The sequence below is a fragment of the Nannobrachium achirus genome, assembly GCF_963921795.1.
Source record: "Nannobrachium achirus genome assembly, chromosome: 1".
NCBI lineage: Eukaryota > Metazoa > Chordata > Actinopteri > Myctophiformes > Myctophidae > Nannobrachium > Nannobrachium achirus.
The window spans coordinates 82,233,021-82,254,031 of NC_137810.1; positions in this window are offsets into that span (position 1 = coordinate 82,233,021).

The following is a 21,011-nucleotide window of genomic DNA, read 5'->3' on the forward strand; positions in this document are numbered from 1 at the left end:
CCCACCAGGGAGATGGCCAGCCCGTGCGGGAAATATACTGTATATACCGGTACATGATTGCTATAGTTTAAGCACTCAAACGTGCATTGCACTCGTCACAGATATTAGGTTAAATTTATATCCAAACATAACCGTGGGGTCTCTCAATGTATACAGTAGCTACTGTACATGCTGGAGTTAATGATGAAACCCGACGCTCCACCTGTGCCCACAGCGCACCATCTTACCCGTGGGCGCCGTGGATTTATTTATGCCACCTGGAGATCACTCAACACCAGCCAGCCTTCATCCATCAATGCTTAGAGCCTCATTCATTCTTCAACCACTGCATTCAGATGACCTTTAGGTGCCGTTCACCACCACGAACAACTTTTCTTCTTTTTTTTTGCGTCCATAAAGTTATTATTATTATCCATGACAGAGGCGATGAGCCGACTCAGCGCCGTTATCGAGTTATGTGAATAATGTAATAATAATAATAATAACTTTATCACCGAAAAAAAAAAAAAAAAAAAGCCATCTGCAGTGGGCAAGCGGGGACGCGAACCCGCGGCTCATGGACCGAAAACAGAATGCCTTAACCGCTCAGCCACCAAACTACAACTTTGAGGAGGGTATTCAATATCTATTTATAGGAAAGAAAAAGCCTAACGTGCGTTGTTGCTTCTTGCGTTTCTGCCGTTCACTCGGTGACATGGACACTACATCATTTCGGCTTCATATGAACGCTTGATAAAAAAGGCAAAACGCAACGGCAATATCCCGGGACCTCGCCGTTTTCTCTACAGAGCGTTACCATATGTACGGGGCCTTAGTTTCCAGGATATCTGTCATTAACCCTTTCAAAGCCAAGGGGAGCCCCTTAATGTTAAAACCGTACTATATCGCACATCCCAGCAGGGAGTCTCAGCCACACCGTACTTTCCCGGACTTAGTCATTAAAACCGGAATAAATGATTTTGATCCGAAAATCGGCGATCGTCTAACCTTCCCTAGTCACCACTCGTGCATTGATAGCTCATGCACGGTCTGACATGAAGCAGAGGTGACGTCAGCTCCTTTCCTTCTCCAAGGCTACTCCCAGCCATTCGTTTGCTGTCTGTACCCTGGTGCTCCTACAGCAGCCATGCTAGGGGCTATGCTAGCGAAATTTTCAGTTCTGCTTTTGAGTCACACATGGATTATTTGCGGGAACATTTACTTGAAGGGGTCGCGCACGCGAAACGCACAGGGAGATCGATGATCGGCCAAAACCCCCATTCTATCCCAACGGAGAACCAGATAATCACGGTGAGTTTATGACCTGGGAAAAAAAAAAAGAAAAAACAACGGCGCTGTCCAAGAAGGAAGGGCGGCGGGCTCATGTTTATAAACATAATATTATGTCTCAGATCACAATACAATAATAGAAATTTCACGGCTAATCTACCAACCACCATTCTATTTCGGACGGCAAAGTGTTAAAGGACAACTCCGCCCTAAATCACTTCTAGGCTCATTTTCCTACTTATATTGATCCAAAAAGACTGTCCATGGGGTCTATTAGGCAATAATTCCCCTGTTGTCCAGTTTCCCCAGCAGAACCCAGCAGCTGTCATAGCATAGAGTGGAGCCTATAAGCCTATCACTTTGACACTATTTGTTGTGGTCAAAAGTTTTTTTATTTTTCATGAATGTGGTACTAGTTGTCCTTACAAACACATCCATGTCATCGTTGTCCCACACAAGCCATCACACTCTGCTAACAGATGTTATGCTTTTATGTGTTTTGCCAAGTCCCGGAAAAGATGCCCTGTGATTGGCCAGTGCAGTCACTTTGATTGGCACTTGTGCCGAATGCTCACCCCAAAACATTATTTATGAGATTGTGGTGGCTTGTGTGGGACAACCAAGGCATGGATGTGTTTGTAATGACAACTAGTAACACATTCATGAAAAAGAAAATCACTTTTGAACACAACAATTATAGTGTAAAAGTCATAGGCTTATAGGCTCCACTCTATGCTATGTGTGTGTGTGTGTGTGTGTGTGTGTGTGTGTGTGTGTGTGTGTGGTTTGTGTGGGACGTGGACATGAAGGGAAGTTTATTAGCTTTCCTTTCGTTGTTAGGACGCATTCCGCTTGTTCTGGCCGTAAAGTCGGGCATTTCAAGAATATTTAAGGGCGTGTTTAAATTTCAGCCTGGGCATTTATCAAGGCTGAGATCAAATGTACTCCAGGTGTGTCTTTAGGAAGTGTTCATAAATGCCACTTGAACTTGGCCTACGCAAAATTTGGGAAAAAAAAGAATTACTGTTTTTTACACTCCATTGATAAATGAGGGCCACTGTCTCCTCCTTTCAGTTGGCTACAGACCTATATTGTACTTTTTACTCCACTACAATTATTTGACAGGGTTAGTTGATAGTTACTTTTCAGATTAATAAAATAAATACATAAAAGATACACACAGAACCACTTAAAGCCTATAATTTGGCTTTTCAAACAAATAGCAGATTTGCAAGCTCAAAACGCGCTGCATCTCAGCACGTTGTGAGCTTGTAGATATGCTATATGAAAAGCTCCACTGGCTGTCTGTCCGTCCTTCTGTCAGTCAGTCAGTCTGTCCGTCACGTCACGTCACGTCACGTCACGTCACGTCACGTCACGTCACGTCACGTCACGTCAGACTTTTGCCCTACTCATATCTCTACCCCTATCCATGCTAAACTTTGCACACACACTCCTTGCCTGCCAAACCACAACCTCCAGGACCCCCGGAGCTCCAGGGACCCCCTGGCGCCGCTGCCAAAAAGTGCAAAAATGACCAAATGACCACCCCAACGGGGCTGCTCACGGGGAATTCCCGGGGACCACCAACTCCTGGTGCTCCAGAACGGATGCAAAAGTGCTCGCGCCACCTACCGGCAGACCCCCGCCACCTACCTGTGGACCCCCACCACCTACCTGTGGACCCCCACCACCTACCGGCGGACCCCCGTCACCTACCTGTGGACCCCCACCACCTACCTGTGGACCCCCACCACCTACCGGCGGACCCCCCCCACCTACCGGCGGACCCCCCCCACCTACCGGCGGACCCCGCCACCTACCGGTAGACCCCCGCCACCTACCTGTGGACCCCCACCACCTACCTGTGGACCCCCGCCACCTACCTGTGGACCCCCACCACCTACCTGTGGACCCCCACCACCTACCTGTGGACCCCCACCACCTACCGGCAGACCCCCGCCACCTACCTGTGGACCCCCGCCACCTACCTGTGGACCCCCACCACCTACCGGCAGACCCCCACCACCTACCGGCGGATCCCCGCCACCTACCGGCAGACCCCCGCCACCTACCTGTGGACCCCCACCACCTACCTGTGGACCCCCACCACCTACCGGCGGACCCCCCCCACCTACCGGCGGACCCCCCCCACCTACCGGCGGACCCCCGCCACCTACCGGTAGACCCCCGCCACCTACCTGTGGACCCCCGCCACCTACCTGTGGACCCCCACCACCTACCTGTGGACCCCCACCACCTACCTGTGGACCCCCACCACCTACCTGTGGACCCCCACCACCTACCGGCAGACCCCCGCCACCTACCTGTGGACCCCCGCCACCTACCTGTAGACCCCCCCCACCTACCTGTAGACCCCCTCCACCTACCTGTAGACCCCCGCCACCTAGTAGCAGACACTGCAGCCCAATAAAAAGGCCGTAACTCGGGCACCCCGGCGGACCCTCGCGGACCCCGCAGACCCCCACGCCGCTGGGAAAGAAATATGGGAAAATAGTCTAAGGTAGCCGATCTACAAACTACTGCTCCACTCCACGGCCCCTGGTGTATACATGTGACCTGACGGTCGCTTATCTCCCCATTATGGAGTCTTAAGCTGGTTGCACACTGCTGCGTTTTTCGTTGCAAAATACGTTTTTCAGGGCAAGGAGAGAGAGAGAGATAGAGAGAGCAAGGGACCGAGTGGTGCGCGAAACGGGCGTCAGTGTGCAAACGTGACTGACATAACGTGAGGTTGATTTTTTTATTCACGCGCTCCGAAATTCACCCCGATATTCGGCCCGAAAAACGCAGCACTGTGCAACCTGCTTTACTGGTAGATCTGCTATTTTCAGAGCGCAACACCCGAGCAGAATCAAACATAAAATGACTTGTCTTTTAGTTCTACTGGATCTCGTCTCCACTAGTCCCTCCCTAACATTTTAGTCTACTTTTATTTATTTTTACAAAATTGTCAGTAAATTCAGTCTTAGTCATATTATCTTAAATGTGTGTTTAGTTTTTATTTAGTTTCACACAGTGACAAAAGTTGACAAACATTTTTCGTCATAGTTTTAGTTGACAAAATCAACACTAATAGCCTATCAATCATAATAAAAATACCCGATCTACAAGCTATTTTTACTGAAAAAAACTACATAGGGCATAATAATTCATAATAAATAAATGTTTTCTCTTCCTACAAATGTAGTGGAGTTAAAAGTACAATATGTGTCTTTGAAATGTAGTGAAAGTCACAAGTATCCAGTAATACAAATACTCAGGTATTAGTACTTTAACTACACAACATTAACTTATTGTGTACTCAGTTACTGTAAACCAATCTCTCTCTCTCTCTCTCTCTCTCTCTCTCTCTCTCTCTCTCTCTCTCTCTCTCTCTCTCTCTCTCTCTGTGAATATTTTAATACTTTTTAAATATTAAATATGTGTAATGTTTCCTGTCTTGTTCTCTTGTTCAGACTTCCATCGTCTCACACTGGATCCAAACACAGCGAGCAGAACACTCTGTCTGTCTGAGAGCAACAGGAAGGTGACTCGGCCAGAGGGGGAGGAGCTTCAGTCATACCCTGATCATCAGGACAGATTTGATGATAAGTGTTATCAGGTTCTGTGTACAGAGGGTCTGACTGGACGCTGTTACTGGGAGGTAGAGACGAGTGGAGAGGTTAGGATTGGAGTGGCTTACAGAGGAATCAGCAGGAGAGGAGAGGGTCCTAATGGACTTGGATACAATGATCTGTCCTGGAGTCTGGACCGTTGGGAAGGCTCTTACTGGGTCTCTCACAATAGTAGGACCACTTACCTCCCTGTTGAATCCTCTGGCTCCAACAGAGTAGCAGTGTATGTAGACCATGCTGCTGGGACTCTGTCCTTCTATGACGTGTCCTTGGACTCACTGACACACATTTACACCTTCCAGTCCACATTCACTGAACCACTCTACCCTGGGTTTAGGCTTCTTCTTGCCTCCTCCTCAGTGTGTCTTTGTGAGGACAGATAATGTCTCTGATGAGTTGACATCAACCAATATGGTTGCTATGGATGTGTGTTTGAACACAGGAAGCGTTTTGGACATCCAAGGTTTCCAGCCGACAGCAACATAGTTTATGTATATATTTATATTTTATATGTCTACGTACTGTAGTCAATACTGCAACATAGAAATACTCTGATAAAAGTAAAAGTCCAGAATTCCAAATAAAAGTGCAAAAGTATTGGCATCAAAATGTACTTAAAGTTGTGTTGATTTCACCAACTAAAAATATGATGAAAAATGTCTGTCGACTTCCTTTTTTCACTGACTAAATAAAAGCTAAACAAACACTGAGCTATGATGACTAAAACTAAGACTAAATATAGAATTGTCAATTTCATAAAATGTCAGGGAGGGACTATTAGTGGAGAAGAGATCCAGTAGAACTAAAAGTCATTGTATGTTTGGTTGCGCTCGGGTGTTGCTCTCTGAAAATAGACGATCTACAAGCTCACAACGTGACGCAGCGCGACAGGTTGTGAGCTTGTAGATCTGCTATTTTCAGCACACAACCAAGTATAAAATCAGGCATGCCATCATGGCCGCCAAATAAAATTTTAGTCGACTAAAACTAAAATAAAATCAGATGACAAAAATATGACTCAAACTAAATGGGGGGTAGGGGGGCTGTCTCATAAGGATGCAGCTGCAGTACACAGTTCTCCCTTACCCAAAGTGGTGGCAGTGTCTCAATCGTGGGCTGGAATGTGTAGGCGTCCGTGTGTCTCTATAGAATCAATGTTCAATTTCAATTCAAAGAACTTTATTGGCATGAGAAAACATATGTTTACATTATCAAAGCAATGTAATGTCACACTGCGGTGCTCTAGACATGTTCTCTGTCTACTGTCTCCCCTCTGCTCTGTATGGCTAACACATTCAAGTATCAAATTAAATGTTAAACACTTCATCTATTTAGAAAACAAGAAGGTATGTTGACTAAGACAGTCCATACATTTGGAAACATATTTGTACTTCAATATTGTCTTCAGTTCATGTAGGATTATTTTAAAAGTAGGCTAACTACAGTTGAATTGCAATTTGACTTCTATGGGCTGGCTTGCAGTGCACCGTTCTCCCTTACCCCAAGTGGTGTCACTGTCTCAATTGTGGGTGTGAATTTGTAGGTTCCCGTGTGTCTCTATAGATGCCTTAACAATGCAGGCACAGGTCTGCACCAAATGAACCCCACCGCCCATATGATGCAATGGATAAGTGGTCACTGCACTCACCTTTAAAAATGCATTCCATGTTTATATTGCATGTGACGTTGTTGCTTATGTTTAGCATAACATCCACTGGCAAATCAATTTCTTGTCCAAACAATACCCTGTAAGGCAGGGGTCTTCAAAGTTTTCAGGCCAAGGACCCCTTAGTTGATGAAGCAGGGACCCCCACAACCCATAGATTCCATATAGTTTCATTGTTTGACGGCACAATCATCAGTGTGTTTTGGTTTCATGACAATTTGTGTTTTCAGATATTTAACCACTTGACCTGTCAATACTTAATAAACTTGACCTTTCGCTCTGTACTTAGTCTGCTCTTTTTCTCTTCTACACCAAAGCTCTTTGCCGAAAATAGCCGATCTACAAGCTCACAACGCCTCGCGCAGCGCGAGGCGCGCGAGAAATTATCAGAATATGTACGCTAGGGTTCAAGAAGTGATTAATATAAAAAAGGAGAAAAAAAGCTTCTATCACACAAAGATTTGGAGGACCCCCTGTAGTAACTCTGAGGACCCCCTACGTGTCCCAGACCTCCTGTTGAAGACCCTTGCTGTAAGGAGTCATGTGACATCTTCATGGACGTGTGTCTGTTAAGAGGTTGTTGTATTTTTGGACGTAGTCCATTATGTATGTTGATGATTGGTCGCAGTCACTGTCAGTCATTTATTTGTATATTTAAATCAAGACTCTGAACCCCCAGTTGCTCCTGATGAGCAGTAGGTGGCGCTGTATAAATGCACTATTTACCTTTTTATGTTCTATGCAACTTTTATTTACAAAGCCTAAAAGGCAAGTCTGATTTAAATGTTCCAATGTCCAAAGCCAAATACACACATCATTGATTGCAATAATTTGTATGACAATCAATTTGCACTGTCCTAGTGTCTATTACTGTTTTTTTATTATTATTATAGCTATGTTTTTGCTTTTACTTATGCATTATTTTAATTTTGTGTGAAGCATTTGTTGCGTGATTTGTTTTTGTTCTTTGCAACAAAGGAAGGTGACTCTGCCAGAGGGAGAGTCACAAATTATTTTACCAAATATGTTTATATCCATCAGACAATTCCAATTTACTGTGGACCTTTGTATTCAAATCTTTGCAGTTTCCTTTATAGTGGTATACTGTAAATCCTCAGGTCAAGCTCATTAAGTCTAATCAGCTGTGTGATTAATATGAAATGCATTATGCTGTCTGGGCCCGTCCCCATACACACCCATTGTAACTTCAAACTCCATTTTAACCAGGATAAAGTCATCAAAAACATCCTTTTTTCTGGTGACTCATACTGTCCTACTAATACATTTAGTTTTTAATATTCTTTTGTGGGAAATGGAAACATTCAATACAATCAGATTAACGTTCATGTTCCAGCATGGATTTATTACCTTCTGTTTTTAGTTACTGCAGTACCCCTCTTCAACCTGTAGGTGTCCTACCTGACCACAGGAACATAACATAACATACTCTCTACTCCAGAGTGGTCAAAATAATGTCCTATTCACAAAAGAAAAAAACTAGAAGCAGTGCTCTTCCGAGCACAGGTCTCCACCAGGTCAGGTTGGTCCTGGTGGCGCGTCCGCCGCGTCGCTAAATGTGAAAAGGGTGTCATGTTTTCTTTGGCCTTTAACGGCAATGTGACATGATTGCATGCATGATTTGAGGCATTTTGATCCAAAAATGTGTTTGGCAAAAGTCGACCTGCTGGTGGCACTATAACAGGCCAATGTGAAAAGAGTGGCTGTTCCTTGAGCTAGTGGGAATGTGCATGCAGAATGTCTCTGTAATCACAAGCTGCCTGTAGAGATACTGTCTACCGATTTGTGTGATTTTTGGACAAAATCTGCAGGAGTACTCGCAAAAGTTAGTTTTGCAAAGATCTGCTTCATGGTGGCACTAGAACAGGCCCATGTGAATTAAAAACGTGGGGCAGAGGTTCTGAATTGGTATCCAGGGAGTGTGTGTGCACCGTTTGGCAGTGACCAGGCCAACGGCGCCAGAGATTAGCTGGTCAAACCTGATGGACGGACGCACAGACACACAGACACTCACACACGGACGGACGGACAGGGTCGAAAACGGAGTCTCTCCCCATGCCTTTCGGCTGGTGGAGACAAAAAGTTAGGGATTGCAGTAAATTGTAATGTTGCTCTAATACATGATTGTCTTGAACTAGCAAGAGGCCGTGTGCAGGTCTAATCTTTCATCCTACTACTTTTTGTCTTTATTTAAAGGCCAGTGGTTCTCAAAGTGGGGTTCCGAGGACCCCCAGGGGTCCTTGAGGGGGTTCAAGGAGGTCCACAGCTAAATTAGTCTTCATATTAATAGTGTATAGCATCACATCAAAGAAGGAAAAATACCAAATTTTATAAGCATCTCTTAATTTAGAAAAAAATATATTGCTTTCTACAAAACAAATACCTTAAATTAAATACATTTGTTCAACCAATGAAAAAAAGGAGAGCACTCCAAATGGCCAGGGGGACAGGCGGGCAGACTTGTGCACTTTAGACAAAACATGTTCAATAAAATATATATTTTTTGCGTGCACTTTTTAACTATCAATACAAATAAAACAATTGTGGGAAATACATATGAATTCTATTATGTTTAGTTGTTTTGTAATAATTTAATTTAAGAGTAGGCCTAATCATGTCATGTGACATGATTTTCTTTTGGCATTCACGTGCAATGGAATGGAAGACGGAAGTAAGTGAGTCTTCCCTCTTCCTACCTGAACCCACAGACATAAAAAGGTAGACGCCTCTTCCGGCTCTCTGGTACCCGTCTCGCCTTGGTGGGCATTTTTGATTGACAGGCTTCTGTGTGCGTAAGGTCGGTGGGCAGGTTTGAATGGAAAAGTCCCGGAAAAGACCCGTTGTGATTGGCCAGTAGTGTTTTTGAGTGGCAGCCTGCCCTCGACACTTCCTCTTTTGAGCCCACCAAGGCGAGACGGGTCGCTCCAATCAACTGCAGTGGGTGGACGAGGTATCTAGCTTTTTATATCTGTAGTGTGTACCTGTAGCGTGACTGATAGCTCAAACAAATTCAGCAGCAAACATGGATTTCCGTCCATTTCTGAAGCGTAAAACGCCAACACAGGAGCCGCAGCCGCCTGACGACGGCAGCCAACAGAAGCCGGTCCCGACCATAGCAGCAGATTCTGCCGAGATACCAGCGGCCCCAGCAGAGCCGCCAGGCCCGCAGCCGCTAGCAGCAGCCCCAGAACCACCACCCAGCCCGGGGCCATCAGTTAGAGTGGATGAGGCCCCAGAACCACCACCCAGCCCGGGGCCATCAGTTAGAGTGGATGAGGCCCCAGAACCACCACCCAGCCTGGGGCCATCAGTTAGAGTGGATGAGGCCCCAGAACCACCACCCAGCCCGGGGCCATCAGTTAGAGTGGATGAGGCCCCAGAACCACCACCCAGCCCGGGGCCATCAGTTAGAGTGGATGAGGCCCCAGAACCACCACCCAGCCCGGGGGGCATCAGTTAGAGTGGATGAGGCCGCGGGGCCTTCGGTGGATGATCTTGGGGAAAAACACAGGCAACCTGTTCTATCTGAATTCCCCCAAAAAATTATTGGAAAAAGCAAAAGATCTTTTTCCACCATTTATTACAATAAGCACCCATGGATGGAATATTCTATTGCAAAGGACGCCGTCTTTTGTTTTCCCTGCCGGCAGTTCCAGAATGACAGCAGCGTCAAGGATTCATTTCGTAAGGATGGAGTGAGTGACTGGAGTAAGCTGGGCTCTAAACTGGACAAACACGCAATATCTGAAGGCCATAAGAACTGCATCATTAAATGGGACAACTTTAAAAAGAGCACATCTACAGGCTCTATTGCAGCTAAACTATCAGGTAGTCATAAAGCTACTGTTGAGAAGAACAGATCTTATTTGTGCAAAGTGGTTGATGTCTGTTGTCTGTTGTCTAAACTTGGATTGCCTTTCCGTGGACACAGGGAGGGGAAAGAGTCAGACTCACAGGGCAATTTTCGTGAGTTTTGCAGCTGGTATTCTAAATATGATTCTGATTTTGAAAGCATGCAGTCAAATTATTTTAATTCTACAAGTCCAAAATTCCAGAATGAAATAATTGAAATATGTGCTAATTTGGTTCATGCAGACATTGCAAAAACTGTGCAGGATACCTTTTTTTTTTTTTTCTATTATGGCAGACGAGGCCAGGTCCTTCAAAACGGAACCGTTGTCGATTTGTTTAAGATATACAGAGCAGCTTGAAATCAAGGAGCGTTTTCTGTGTTTCCTTGACTGTTCAGCATCTCGTGATGCGGCTGGGATCGTGGACGCTATAAACACAGGACTGGAGATGGGTGGTCTCAAAAACATCCCAATTGTTGCACAGAGTTACGATGGTGCCTTTGTAATGTCGGGGCACCTGTCAGGAGTACAGCAGCGCATCAAAGAGACCTATCCCTACGCAGCTTATATTCACTGCTTGGCACACAAACTAAATCTGGTGCTTGTAGAGTGTTGCACTGTCAATCGCAGCGTGAAAACATTCCTGATCGTTATTGATAAACTGTTCTCTGTATTTGCACAACCGTCAAATCACCATAAATGTATTGAAATCCAGAAATCACTGCACATGAAAAAAAGGAAATGGTACAGCCCAGTGAGACGAGATGGGCATGTAAGTGGAGGGCCGTGCATGCAGTTAAAACCCACTACTCTGCTATCACTGGGTGCCTAAAAGACATTAGTGATGAGGGAGGGAGATGGGCTGTTGATGCCACTGGCCTAAATGAACACATGACAAGAATGTCATTCATTGCATGTCTGGTTTTATTTGAGGATATACTGCGTGTGATCCACGTTACACACAAGGCCCTGCAGTCCAGCAACTCCACGCTCTGCCAGGCTGCAGAAAATCTAAAAGCTCACTTCAAATCTCTGAGGCAGGCAAACACTGATACGTGGAGCACGGTGTGGGAATCAGAGAAAAAGTTCAGCGAGGACAAGGTGAAAGACGTGGCGGCGGTGACTGTAACTGAGGAGGATGCTGAAGCAGCAGCAGCCCCTGCCCCTGGCCCAACTGCAGACCACTCCAGTGACTCCACCCCCCTCCTCCCTGTCGGGTTTCCTGATAACGTCTACTTTGGGCCAACGCCAAATGGATGATGAAAGTGAGACAGTCACAGAAGTGAGTCAGAGTGTGACAGAGAGTGACACATTTCGCCAACACCTTTATCTGCCCGTATTGGATTCTCTGATCGCTGAACTTGACAGGCGGTTCACGGGCAGGGGCGTCACAAGGGGTAGGAAAGTGGGACTGAGTTACTAGGGCCCAAGGTGGTGGAGGGGCCTTAATTATTTTATACTTTAGCTATTGAAAAATAGCAGATGTACAAGCTCACAGCGCGGCACCGAGAACTAAATATTTTGAGATGGGGGTCCGTGGCCAAATACATATCATTTTGGGGGTCCTTCACATGAAAAGGTTTGAGCTCCACTGACATCGAAACATAGATTTTTCAAAAAACCTTAGAAGGATTTGAAATATTCAAAGATTTTCATGATTTTTCAAAAATAGCAGATCTACAAGCTCGCAGCGCGGCACTCGGTGCCGCGCTGTGAGCTTGTATATCTGCTATTTTTCAATAGTTAAATCACAGGGGCCCCACAGTGAATCATTGTACCCGGGGCCCAGAATTTGGTGTGACACCCCTGTTCACGGGGGAGTCAATAGAACTTGCACAGGCATGTGCAGCAGTGTTTAAATGTGACAAGAATGGAGTCGAACCTCTCCTAGAAAGATATGCACAGCCACTGAAAATCCATCCTGTCCTGCTTGGAGCAGAGATGGATCTGGTGAAAGCCTCGGCTGCCTCGTCAAGCACAACAGTTTCACTTGACCTTGACCATCTTAAAAAGACAGTTAAAAAGGACAGCTATCCCAATCTGTTCAAGATGCTACAGTTGGCACTGACTCTGCCAATTGGATCTGCTACCACAGAGAGGATTTTCTCTGCCATGAGGAGGATTCCATGTTGGCTGCGCTCAACAACACTTGCCATTCTGAACATTGAGGATGACTTAACAGCAAAGTTGTCGCCTGAGAAGATTGTGGATGTATATGCAGGACGCAAGAACAGGCGTTTAATTCTACACTAGGTGAGACAATGATTCAATATGACTTACAGCCGGCTGTATACTGTTTACTGTACTGTACTGTGTGTGTGTGTGTGTGTGTGTGGGCGTGTGCGTGCGTGCGTGCACGGCTGCGCTCTGTGCATAATTTGGTTCACTCAGTGAGTACTGATATAGGCTGTGCTTCAGACAGTTGTGTGCTCATGTTAATAATACTGTATGTGTATGTAGGCTGTGTGCCTGCCAGATAGTGGTCTATAACTGTGTTGGATCGCTGTATTATTGTATATGGAATAATGGTGGCAGAGTCTGGCACAGTAAATTGTATTTGTTTTATTTGTTACAGTAAACATCATGGTCTGGATGAGCAGCCATATGTTGTTGTGAGATCTTTCTTTTCTATGCCTTGTGTTGTGTTCGCCAATATCATAATGAATCCTATGATTAAGATCAATATCATATGAATACTATGATTAAGATCAATATCATATGAATACTATGATTAAGATCAATATCATATGAACACTATGATTAAGACCTGCAGTCATCGTTGGGCTGAGATCTGTGGTGTGCTTCCAAATAACGTTGTGCTGAGGGGTTGACAATTGACATGTTGCTCAAGACTGCCCCCACTAGGGCAAATGGCAAAGTCCGCCTATGGGACCCCCAGGAACTCCATCAAGGACCCCTGGGGGTCCCCGGACCCCTCTTTAAGAACCACTGTCCTTCACACCAGCGGTGGAAAAAGTATGTTTGTAAAGTAAATTGTAAATCTTCGTCCCCCCGACTTTTGGCACCTCTGCGCGGTCCAAGTGAACACATTTCAGAGCAGCGGGCATGTGACATTATTGCTATTATGAATCTTTTTAAACAAAATGCCTTAAATCATGACAGGCCGCAGATGACATGGCACCCTTTTCACATTGGCCTATTATAGCGCCACCAGGAGGCCACAATAACCTACCTGACCTGGCGGAGACCTGTGCTCGGAAGAGCAGTGCTTCTAGTTAATGGATGTTTTCTTTATTGCGACCGTAGGTCGCATTTACTACAGAAACCTCCACCGGCTGTCTGTCTGTCTGTCTCTCCGTCCGTCACACGTCACACTTTTGCCCTGCTCATATCTCCACAACCGTTGCCCCCATCCATGCCAAATTTTGCACACACACTCCTTACCTGCCAAACTATAACCTCCAAGGACCCCCGGAGTTTCAGGGACCCCCAGGTCCCTGGGGGACCCCCAGGTGTAAAAAATTACCAAATGTGCAAAAATGACCAAATGACCACCCCAACGGGGCTGCTCACGGGGAATTCCTGGGGACCACCCACTCCTGGTGCTCCAGAACGGATGCAAAAGTGGTGGCGCCCCCAGTGGAGGACCCCCTCCACTGCAGCTCACATAAAATGCCGTAACTCGGGCTAGGAGCGTCCGGGAGAGCCGGGCCCGGTACCTATTCGTCCACCAAGGCAACACGGAGACCCCACCCCTCATTTCTCACATGGCCCTCTTCTAGCGCCACCTTCAGGCCGATTTTTAAAACACATTTTTGGACACTGCTCCTACAGTTTTTGCCCTAAAATCACGCAAATCGCTACACAGTATGTCTACACTCATCCCATCAACATGAATCTGTCCCATATAGCGCCACCTTCAGGCAGATTTTTTAAAACACATTTTTGGACACTGCTCCTACAGATTTTGCCCTAAAATCACGAAAATCACTACACAGCATGTCTACACTCATGTCATCAACATGGATCAGGAAGATTTTGGAAAAACACATTTTTGCCCTATGTGATTAGGGAGTCTTACTGGTTCCTTGATCATATCAGTGATTCTCAAACTCAAGGACCCCATAATTCCTAGTACGGTCATGAAATTCCTAGTACTGGAAAAGGAGAATTGATCAAGTGTCCTGGAGAATGTGACTATGCATTATTTTTTAGTTATTCCTTTTGTTGATAAAGCATTTTATAAATCACATATAACATAACATGAAAATATGTCATATTAGTTGTTTTTCACAACGGGCTGCATGATTGCAGACTAATGTGACAAAAAAAAACAGATCTACAAGCTCACAAAGTGCTTGCAGATCTGCAAGATTATATGCTTTATGTTTGCTACCTTACCTCTCTCTGGGCATTGCACACAGGAGTAAGAGACTCGTTATTGCGCTGAATGATTGTATATAATCCTGAAAATTGGGTTAAATATTCTGGAAAGGTTTTGGAAATTCATTGAAAATGTGTGGGAACCCTAGCCTAGTTCCAGATCCTTAATCGCTAGCCACACCACTTTACAATTTTGTTTTGGCGATTCAGGGGTCTAGAAGAGCTCTCATTGAAGAGGCTTTCCTCGTTCGAAAATCCGTACGGCGAATCAGCGTCGTAAATCAGCGTCTTGTGAGCAGCGTGGGTGGGGTTTTCCCTGAACTCATGTGCGTTTCCAAGTAAACAAGCGCCGCCGCCGGACCGTACCGCTCATCGCATCGCCCGTCGCAGTAGGCTTATATGCGATCGTATCGATCTTGCTATGAAACACCAGTAGCAGGCATGTTATGTTGTGTTTGATTCCTAGTTCGTAGTGCTCCTATTCTGCCTGTTTCATTAGTTAGCAAGCCAATAGCACTAGCAAGCAACATGCTAGCCACTAGCCAGCCACATAACAACACTACGTCATCTGCTTTGCTACTGTTGTGATGGTCAGACGGTGAACCAATCGCAGAAGACTGCCTCTTTGGCAACGCCCATCCCAGAAATTGCCTTGGACGAGAGCAAGTTCAGACTGAATAATGGAGTGAAAAGAAATGTCAATTCAGGCTGAGTGTCAGGCTAGTGGGAACCTGCACTGGACCCATTGGTACACTCTGAAAATGGTATAATTTAGGGCATTCACCAAATATTCGAATATTCGAATATCAAAGTCACTATTCGACGTTGTTCCCCAAAGTCGAATATTCGCTTATTTTTATTTTTTAATTGTTTTCTCTTTAAAAAACATATAGTTTATAAAGCTTGGTGAGATAGGGAGTCATAAGAATGAGTTGTCAATGCCCCTGGTGGATGAATTTGTTAATGCTCTATACCAGGGGTTCTCAAACCTTTTTAGGCCGTGACCCCCAAAATAAACATATTTGAACTGGGGACCCCCACCCTGACAGGAATCGTAGGTATTACATTTAATGTGACTCGGTTTCCGCAGATAAATATTGTTGCGAGGCGTTGTAAGCATGTAGATCTGCCATTTTCACAATGTTTGCCTCTTGCTTAATTAATATTTGACAGTTTGGCCAGTCCAGTTGGAACATGCTCGGGCGCTGCTCCTCAGAATGGTTTCCCACGCCATCAGGTGTGACTGAGTTGAAGCCCAGCGATCAGCGGGGCTGTGGCGGCAACCTCGAGATGATCACCACGGAGGCCAATGGAGACGTCACATACCAACGTAATGCGTATACTGTAGTTATGTGAAATAAGATATAGTCTGAGGGTTTCGTGCACAAATCGTGCACTTTATGATAGTAGCATAACATTTGGCACACATTGGTTTCCCAAGACAAATCTGCGATGGCCCAATAGCCAAAAATGGTATCGATACATCTCTAACTACTTTTCCCAAACTCCCAGTTGGAACATGCTCAGGCACTGAGCCTCCGAATGGTTGCCCACGCCATCAGGTGTGACAAAGAGCTGTGGCGGCGACATACAATTATACTCCATGCCCGCCAATGGAGGCGTCACCTACAAAAAGATAAAGGTGATCTCTCAGAATAACTTTGTATTGATGGGAAATAAGTAATGATCCGAGGGTTTCGTGCACAAATCGTGCACTTTATGATAGTAGCATAAAATTTGACACACATAACATGCCATAGACTCTATCATAGACTTTACTATACAGTAAAATAAAAAATAAATACAAATAAAATAAGCTTTAAGTAACAAGTAAGTAGTAGTATAAGTTTAAGTAGTATAAGTAACTTTTACTTCACTCAACTTTTCCTCTATACAGGTCCATACAGGCAGGACAGGCACCTGTGAGGATGGTTCTGGAAGGCCATGGCCACTGGCTACCTGGCTACCTGCCTCTGCCTATCCTGAAGCAGAATTTCCGGACCTTTTGCGCCAGCAGAGAGACCCGCCGCCAGCTCCGCCGGTACCCCGCGATAGGTGACTTCATCACCTACATGGAGGACACCTTTAGGTGACTTCATCACCTACATGGAGGACACCTATAGGTGACTTCATCACCTAGATGGAGGACACCTTTAGGTGACTTCATCACCTAGACGGAGGACACCTTTAGGTGACTTCATCACCTAGACGGAGGACACCTTTAGGTGACTTCATCACCTAGACGGAGGACACCTTTAGGTGACTTCATCACCTAGACGGAGGACACCTTTAGGTGACTTCATCACCTAGATGGAGGACACCTATAGGTGACTTCATCACCTAGATGGAGGACACCTATAGGTGACTTCATCACCTAGATGGAGGACACCTTTAGGTGACTTCATCACCTAGATGGAGGACACCTATAGGTGACTTCATCACCTAGATGGAGGACACCTTTAGGTGACTTCATCACCTAGATGGAGGACACCTTTAGGTGACTTCATCACCTAGATGGAGGACACCTTTAGGTGACTTCATCACCTAGATGGAGGACACCTATAGGTGACTTCATCACCTACATGGAGGACACCTTTAGGTGACTTCATCACCTACATGGAGGACACCTATAGGTGACTTCATCACCTAGATGGAGGACACCTATAGGTGACTTCATCACCTACTTGGAGGACACCTTTAGGTGACTTCATCACCTAGATGGAGGATACCTATAGGTGACTTCATCACCTAGATGGAGGACACCTTTAGGTGACTTCATCAACTAGATGGAGGACACCTATAGGTGACTTCATCACCTACATGGAGGACACCTATAGGTGACTTCATCACCTACATGGAGGACACCTATAGGTGACTTCATCACCTACATGGAGGACACCTATAGGTGACTTCATCACCTACATGGAGGACACCTTTAGGTGACTTCATCACCTACATGGAGGACACCTTTAGGTGACTTCATCACCTAGATGGAGGACACCTATGTGGGGGAACATGCCCTGTTCCCACCAGCAGTCTGGTGTGTTCATCACCGTCGTAATGACAAACCGCAGCAACAATGCAGTGGAGGGTAAGAACTTGCATGTATTTACTTTACAACTACTACTACTACTACTATTATTATTAGTAGTAGTAGTAGTAACAATAGTTAAGCCGTACACGATAGGGAGTTCCAATAGAAAAATATAAGCCTCGTGTACAATATAGGCTCGAAGTACACGCGAGCGTACATGCCCCCATAGTTATAATGGGGCGTGTACGCTTGCAACAGGGTGTCGTGTACGGCACCTGTGCCGACTACAATTTCCCAATGTAGGGCAGCAGAGAGCCATATGGTCCGTGGTGGTTCTCAAAGTGAGGTCGGTGCACCCTCAGAGGGACACTGTGGGCTTATCAAGTGGTCCGTGGTGGTTCTCAAAGTGAGGTCGGAGGACCCTCAGAGGGACACTGTGGGCTTATCAAGTGGTCCGTGGTGGTTCTCAAAGTGAGGTCGGAGGACCCTCAGAGGGACACTGTGGGCTTATCAAGTGGTCCATGGTCGGTTCTCAAAGTGAGGTCGGAGGACCCTCAGAGGGACACTGTGGGCTTATCAAGTGGTCCGTGGTGGTTCTCAAAGTGAGGTCGGGGGACCCTCAGAGGGACACTGTGGGCTTATCAAGTGGTCCGTGGTGGTTCTCAAAGTGAGGTCGGAGGACCCTCAGAGGGACACTGTGGGCTTATCAAGTGGTCCGTGGTGGTTCTCAAAGTGAGGTCGGAGGACCCTCAGAGGGACACTGTGGGCTTATCAAGTGGTCCGTGGTCGGTTCTCAAAGTGAGGTCGGAGGACCCTCAGAGGGACACTGTGGGCTTATCAAGTGGTCCGTGGTGGTTCTCAAAGTGAGGTCGGAGGACCCTCAGAGGGACACTGTGGGCTTATCAAGTGGTCCGTGGTGGTTCTCAAAGTGAGGTCGGAGGACCCTCAGAGGGACACTGTGGGCTTATCAAGTGGTCCATGGTCGGTTCTCAAAGTGAGGTCGGAGGACCCTCAGAGGGACACTGTGGGCTTATCAAGTGGTCCGTGGTGGTTCTCAAAGTGAGGTAGGGGGACCCTCAGAGGGACACTGTGGGCTTATCAAGTGGTCCGTGGTGGTTCTCAAAGTGAGGTCGGAGGACCCTCAGAGGGACACTGTGGGCTTATCAAGTGGTCCGTGGTGGTTCTCAAAGTGAGGTCGGAGGACCCTCAGAGGGACACTGTGGGCTTATCAAGTGGTCCATGGTCGGTTCTCAAAGTGAGGTCGGAGGACCCTCAGAGGGACACTGTGGGCTTATCAAGTGGTCCGTGGTGGTTCTCAAAGTGAGGCCGGGGGACCCTCAGAGGGACACTGTGGGCTTATCAAGTGGTCCGTGGTGGTTCTCAAAGTGAGGTCGGAGGACCCTCAGAGGGACACTGTGGGCTTATCAAGTGGTCCGTGGTGGTTCTCAAAGTGAGGTCGGAGGACCCTCAGAGGGACACTGAGGGCTTATCAAGTGGTCCATGGTCGGTTCTCAAAGTGAGGTCGGAGGACCCTCAGAGGGACACTGTGGGCTTATCAAGTGGTCCGTGGTGGTTCTCAAAGTGAGGTCGGAGGACCCTCAGAGGGACACTGTGGGCTTATCAAGTTGTCCGTGGTGGTTCTCAAAGTGAGGTCGGAGGACCCTCAGAGGGACACTGTGGGCTTATCAAGTGGTCCATGGTCGGTTCTCAAAGTGAGGTCGGAGGACCCTCAGAGGGACACTGTGGGCTTATCAAGTGGTCCATGGTCGGTTCTCAAAGTGAGGTCGGGGGACCCTCAGAGGGACACTGTGGGCTTATCAAGTGGTCCGTGGTGGTTCTCAAAGTGAGGTCGAGGGACCCTCAGAGGGACACTGTGGGTTTATCAAGTGGTCCATGGTCGGTTCTCAAAGTGAGGTCGGGGGACCCTCAGAGGGACACTGTGGGCTTATCAAGTGGTCCATGGTCGGTTCTCAAAGTGAGGCACATCCTCAAAGTCCCTCCTTCCCAAACAAAGACGAACCAACCAAGGGTGCACAAGGTGGCTGTGTGCGATGGACTAGAAATATCCATTTAAAACTATTGGTCATGTACACACAAACTAAGGCTCCTGTACACAGTGTTTGGTCTCAATTGTGTGAGCAGCTAAAGGGCAGACAATGGCCTAGAACAACCTAATGGTGCCTATTAAGACTCTAGTACACCCTTTGGCCTCGACAAGCCTGATCATCCTACTATAGCTAGTACCCCCCTCACCAACTTTGTGCTCCCACTTGATAAGCCCAGTGTCCCTCTGAGGGTCCCCCGACCTCACTTTGAGAACCGACCATGGACCACTTGATAAGCCCACAGTGTCCCTCTGAGGGTCCCCCGACCTCACTTTGAGAACCGACCATGGACCACTTGATAAGCCCACAGTGTCCCTCTGAGGGTTCCCCGACCTCACTTTGAGAACCGACCATGGACCACTTGATAAGCCCACAGTGTCCCTCTGAGGGTTCATGTAAAACTACTGACTTTGTACACGCCTGTGTACATTTCCCATAGATTCTATGGGACTTGAACACTTGCTCCTGCCCTTCGTGTACACGGTCTGTGCCGTGTCCCCTCAGAGGGACACTGTGGGCCCCCTGACCTCACTTTGAGAACCGGCCATGGACCACTTGATAAGCCCACAGTGTCCCTCTGAGGGTTCATGTAAAACTTAAAACTATTGCCCGTGTACACAGTGGTTAATCGCATGTGCAAGGATCTACAGAGCTGGCTGGAGCATGGAGCAGCCTGGTGGAGTCTGGTGCAGTCTACCCTGGTCTGGCCTATTCAAGCCAGATCTGGACAGTAATGGCCTGGTGGAGTCATCTAACTACCCCCTTTCCCCGGTCTATACTCCTACTCGGCAGGACTGGGCTGGACTTAGGTTTGCTGGACTCTATTGGGCTCTGGGGGGCTGTATTGGGCTCTGGTGGGCTGTGCTGTTCTGTGCTGGGCTCTGTTGGGCTATACGAGGCAGTACAATACTAAAGCCTAGACATGTTCATGTAAACCTATTGGCCGTGTACACAAAGTCATGTAAAACTTGCCCGTGTACACAGTGGCTTTTTCCTTGACCTTGCGAGTTAGGAGTGTCGTAGAGACACGAGACCGGGTTTGTTGGATTCAGCGTCAAAAAGTAAGTCCGAATATGTGTCTTTTAT